The following is a 6,001-nucleotide window of genomic DNA, read 5'->3' as shown; positions in this document are numbered from 1 at the left end:
TCTCCCTCTATAGTTATCAATTTCGGGGGAATTAAGGACAGTGAGGGGGCAAATTTGCTGAACGATCCTTTATCTCTACGTACTGTCTCTCGATGTCGTTGGGCGTATTCCGCGCGCCCGAAGCGACGGCGGTCTCGGATCCCGGAGGGGGTGTCCGAGCCGGCTCTGGTGTATTTTCAAACCACGCTCAGATCCTGTTGCTCGCGTTTTCCACTTGGTGGGAAGAGGGATCAGGGTCTAAACTTGATTCCAGTGTTGATTTTTTTCAGAGTTGAGGGCTGACCTGACCTCTTTTCTGGACCCTGCTGAGCGCCCCTCTTCCCCGGGAGAGGCGGGAACCCCCCAGGTTCCGGGGACATCTCCTTTTCCAAACGCAAGAAGGGCTCAGATTTGATCTACGAAATAGGCCGTCAAAGCTGTAGAGGGGCTAGTCGGGCAGGCTGGCGGGATTCGCCCCCTCTGGTCCTTCTCTGGACAAGACGGCACCCAGTTCCCAGGGAGTGGGCGCCGGCTGTGTAGCTCCCTTGGTCCCGCTGTGTGCGGCTCAAGCACGAACCGCCAGATCACGCTCAGAATCCCTTTCCTGGTGCTAGGGGACCTTCGATGTTGGTCCCCCTTTCTCTAGCAGGGATGACGTGTCTCTCTTCTGACTAGGGATTTCAGTCTTTGAACCTGACACCTTGACTACTTTTGCACCAGAAGTGTTAGAGAACTCTTACTAATTCACTATGAGGTATAGAGGTCTGGAGTGTAATAATTCTCCAGGGTGCGCTCAGAATTCTTGGAGGCGTGGAATCCGATGGGAAGCGTGGCTGGGGTTTGGGGTGGGTGGGGGGCGCCGGGAGCAGACAGGAATGGCATCTGGCGGGGGTGTGGGTCTCTAAGAACCAGGCTCCAGGCAGCCCCGTGTAAACTTACACCTCTTATCTTGGCCACACCAAGGGAATACGCCTGCGCAAAGTAGCCCGCCACTGGGCGCGCAGCGAAACTGCTTACCTCCTCGGGTTGCCACCTATCACTTGTAGTTATTAAACATTTCTTTGTCTACCCCAAGGTAATTATGAGAAATGAGTCAACATTTGTGGGAGCCAGCACAGATTAAGCACTTTATAAATGTTGGTTAAGTGAGATAGTTTTTCCCAGCATTGCCTAAACAGAAACTCAACCTGTTGTAAATCCTTCCATAAAGAAAAAAAAAATGTAATGGAAAGGGTCACTCCCTAATTTTTCTCTTCACGTTTAAAATTTTCTGTACTAGGATTCCTGAAAAGAAGGCACATCTGTACTCTTCTAAGCGATACACAGGATTTAAAAAAAAAAAAATTACTGTTGAGATCTATGACTGATTTAATTTTGTAGTCCTATTTCCTTTTTCTTTTCTTTTTTTTTAATTAAGATTTTATTTATTTATTTGACAGAGAGGGAGTACTACCAGAGGGAGAAGCAGAGATAGAGGGAGAAGATGACTCCCTGCTGATCTGGGAGCCCATACAGGTCTGTATCCCAGGACCTGAGCCAAACGCAACACTGTTTTCAATCACTTCATCTATAAATGGAGTTTGACTTACTCTCCATGTCATTGGTTGGAAAAGATTCATAAAATGAATGCCTACCTTCAAAGACATTCTAGCTTCTGAGAGGGAAAATGAGGGAAATTAGAATATTAAAAGATTAAAATTTGTCTTAAGCAGTAAGAAGTGAGAAAAAAGTTGTCAATATGTTACTAGCTTATGAATAATTAAAGCTGTGGTTCTTCTCTTGTTATAAATTGTTTTGTGGGATTTGATGGGAAACTGGCTCAGAATCCCAAAAATATTTTTTAAAAGTTGAAAAATGTATTTTTTACTTGTACTTGTAAAACAGTTTCATTTTATGAAGTTTATAGAATCAGAGAGACATGAAGAGTTTCTTTTTCCCTATAATCTCTTTTGTTTGTTCTACAGAACAAACTTTAAGAAAATCACCAAAAAATTGCTTTTTCCGTCAATGAACATAGTGGCGAACAAAGAAGGGTTTACAGGATTTTGAGTAAATATGAAAGAGGCCACTTCCTTTATTTAGTTGCCACATACCATGAGCAAATTACTAAGCCCCTGCACCCACCCCAAGGCATAGCATGTTTGTTTTGTGCAAACTGCAGGAGCTTTTCTAAGAGTTTTACAAATATTGACTCATTCAATCTTCCAAACAACGCTGTGAAGTAGATATGAGACTTTAAAGTTATCTTTATGGGGCTTTAAGTTTACAAATAGAGAAACTAAGGTGAAGAGAGATGAAGTAACTTTCCCTCCATCCCAGGATGTTGAGCCCGGGACTCAAACTCCGAGAGAATGGCCTTGAACCATTATGCTATGATAAAGATGCTCTGTGATACGTGGTTAAGAATTTCTAGAGAGGAGTGATTTAAAAAAAAAAAAAAAAAAGAGCTGCTTTTGGACCCCTGAGTGACTCAGTCGTTTAAGCATAGGACTCTTGGTTTCTGCTCAGGTCAGGATCTCAGGGTGGTAAGATCAAGGCCCTCATCGGGCTCTATGTGGTTCATTGAGCTTGATTCTTTCCTCCCGTTCCCTCTGCCCTTTCTCTGCCCCATGTATTTACTCTCTCTGAAAAAAAAAAAAAAAAAAAAAAAAAAAAAGGCACCTGGGCGGCTCGGTTGGTTAAGCAACTGCCTTTGGCTCATGTCATGATTCCAGGGTCCTGGGATCGAGTCCCACATTGTCCTCCCCCTGCTCTGTGACGAGCCTGCTTCTCCCTCTGCCTGCCACTCGCTTGTGCTCTATTTCTCCCTCTGTCAAATAAATAAATAAATAAGATCTTAAAAATAATAATAAACAAAAATAATAAAAATTTAAAAAAATAAAAAAAACTGTTATTCCCTTAGCTGAATAGTTCCAATTTACTTTTTCTACAATACAGACATAACAGAATGATCATGCACCTGCATCGTTTTGTTTCACTCTACATAACTCTCCTGTTACAACTCTTTCACATAGCTTGTTTTATTTTCTTAAATTGTCCAATTTTGAGAAACTAGTCACTCGACCATGCAGAAATCTGGCAAACATCCCCTTAACTAAAGGATGAAGGTTAATGGTGTAATGCAGTGTGAAGTGGATATCATGTGCCTTCTGATACAATATGATGAAAGGGGCACTTCAACTCTTTGGTATTTTCCTCAAAAGTTCATAACTCCAGTCTCACCAGGAAAAAAAAGTCTTTCCAACCCAAATTGAGGAATATCAAATGGCTGACTAGAGCTCTTCAAAAATGTCAAGGTCATGAAAAATAAGGAAAGACTCAGAAAGAGTCACAGTTCAGAGGGAAGTATGAGAGGTGACAGTGAACTTCAATGTGGTCTCCTGGGTTGGGTCTGGACGAGAAAGAGGACAGTGAGGGGAGAACCTGGCGAAGTCCAGGAGAGTATGGAGTTTTCATTAGTAAAAATGTACCCATGTTGGTTTCGTAGCTTTGGCAATGTCACCTTACTAAGGTTTGCAAAAGGAGAAACTGAGTAAAGAGTACAGAAAACTACTATTTTAACCAATTTTGTCAATTTAAAATTATTTCAAAACACACAAAAAAGGGTGTTTTTTTTTTTAAACTTGCTCTTTTAAAATCTATTTAGAGTATCACCCAAATGAAATCAGTGGACATGCGTGCTTTACTGCTAGCTTCCTGGGGGGAAAAAAGAATTTTTGTTGAGTTCATATTTGCTCAGATTTGTTGAGTTCATATTTGCTCAGCTATGAAAAGCTGAAATACCCACTGCTCCAGATCGGACACTTCGTCATGTGTTAGAGGCTTAAAGAGTTTGACTTCAGCACCAATCATGCTGCATGAATCTCTCAATTTCATGTAACTAAAGAAAAACAGACATGATCTCCAGACCCAACCCAAGACTGACGTCAATGAGGGTGTTCAGGGAGATCAGAACTCTTATTTATCTACAGAAGCTGCCAAAAAATGGGAGTAAATGAAGCATGTCAAGAAGCAATAACACTTGAAGATTTTGTGGAGTTTAACTTCCAGGAATAACCTCACATCACCTGTTTTTGGAAATGAGGTAAAAAGGAAAGGGTTGTTTGTTATATGTTCTTTAATATGCCACTTAAATCCATGAATCTTTCTCATCTGAAATGCAGATATGTTTATAAGCACAGGACTGCTGTAACCTACTACAATAAACAAGTCCATTCTCTTATTTGAATATGTGCCTCTCTAAGCCAATTACTTCTGCAAGAGTTAAATACCAAGTTGTGTGTTGGGTTTTTTTGTTTGTTTGTTTGTTTTGTTTTTTGTTTTTTTTGTTTTTTTTTGTTTTTTGTTTGTTTGTTTGTTTGTTTGCTTTTTTAGATTTTATTTGTTTATTTGAGGGAGAGAGAACTTGAGAGGGGAGAGGGTCAGGGAGAGAAGAAGACTCCACGGTTGCAAGGAGCCTGATGCAGGACTCGATCCTGGGACTCTGGGATCATGACCTGAACCAAAGGCTCAACCAACTGAGCCACCCAGGTGCCCCTAAACACCAAGTTTTTAATGAACACTCTTTAAGCCAGGACAAGCAACAACTCTTAAGGAATGGAAGAGTCTTTAAGAGACATCTCTGGTGGTCAAGTTCCATTTGCCCCCTGTAATTATTACAAATCTTTTGGGATTGACAGTTAATAAAATCCAGAATGCTCACACCCTCTGGGCTCACTGCTTTGCCCTGGTCGTGGCTGCAGCAGCCCAAAGCAAACCATTGTAAACTTACACCTCTTATCTTGGCCACACCAGGTAACTTTCTGCCCCAAAGTTTCTCTGTCACTGACATGGAAAATCTCTTGCCAATAAGGAAGAGGAGGCAATGGTAACTATTTCCTCCTCTGTCATGGTTTAGGCAGATATTCTGCATGACTTCTCACAAGATCCCCAGGAGGACTCAACCCCAAAGGTGCCTACACTCGGTTTCACTCTTCCCAGTTCTCCAGCCCCAAACTTGGGAACATTTCCCCCAAATAAATCTGCCTGTATGGCAGGCTGATGACTCAGGTTCTGCCTTTTTGGGGGGCACAGAAGCTGAGACACTGCTCCATCCTGAGAACCACCCATGCTGTTGGCAAGCAAGAATGGGCAGAAGAGCTCTGACTACTCCCAGCTTGCCCAAAATGACCTCTTCTGACGGACTGACTCCAGCTCTGAGGGGAGAAGAGTGAGGATGCCTGAAAATGACACTAAATTCCTGGATTCATCTGCCCTAGAGGCCAAAGGCATTAGGGTGTACCAGGAATAGGTCAGCCTCTCTATCCAGCCTCCTCAGAAACTGCATGTTGGGCTCCCCTTTCTCTTTTTCCTGCTAACACACCCTAGAATTACTCCCTCTCAGTCCATGAAGTTCAGGGGGATGAACTATTTCTTAGTTCGCCACCCAGCCCTGCTGGTTGATTCAGAGATGGACAAGTGAACTAGGTCTGTTCAAATGAGAAACAGTCCCTTGAATTTTTGTTGAAACAATTGAAAAAGAATTGAAAAGAATTGTTTAATTCTTCCTAGGCTGCCAAACTGGTAAAGAGGGGATCCAGAGGTGACCCAGTGCTCAGGGAGAGTCTGCCTAAGGATGAAGCTGGCACAGAGGAAAGCACATGAAATGCAAACAAATTACAAAGGACATGGTTTGGACACCCATGTCCTCCAGGTGACTCTGATTGATTCATGGATGCTGTGTCAGCCAACAGATCCCCCTCCCACCCTCTCTCCCTTCATTCTCACTTCTCCTTCCTTCCTTCCTTTCTCTGTCTCTCTCTCTCTCTCTCTCTCTCTCTCTCGCCACTTAAATTAGATGTCTCTTTCTTGCCTGGCTCAACACCGTTCATCTTCCACATTTCTGCTAGAGGTAACTTGCCAACACAAGTAGTTAGTTCTATTGACTCTATTTCTAATCCATTTAACCATTTATTCCTTCAACATTTATCAACTGCTTATAAGCTAAGAAACAAATTGAGCTACACAGAGGAAAAAGACATTT

Source organism: Mustela putorius, unplaced genomic scaffold, assembly GCF_011764305.1.
Source record: "Mustela putorius furo isolate JIRA1106 unplaced genomic scaffold, ASM1176430v1.1 tig00000430_pilon_pilon_pilon, whole genome shotgun sequence".
Taxonomy (NCBI): Eukaryota; Metazoa; Chordata; class Mammalia; order Carnivora; family Mustelidae; genus Mustela; species Mustela putorius.
This window is presented reverse-complemented; position numbering follows the sequence as displayed.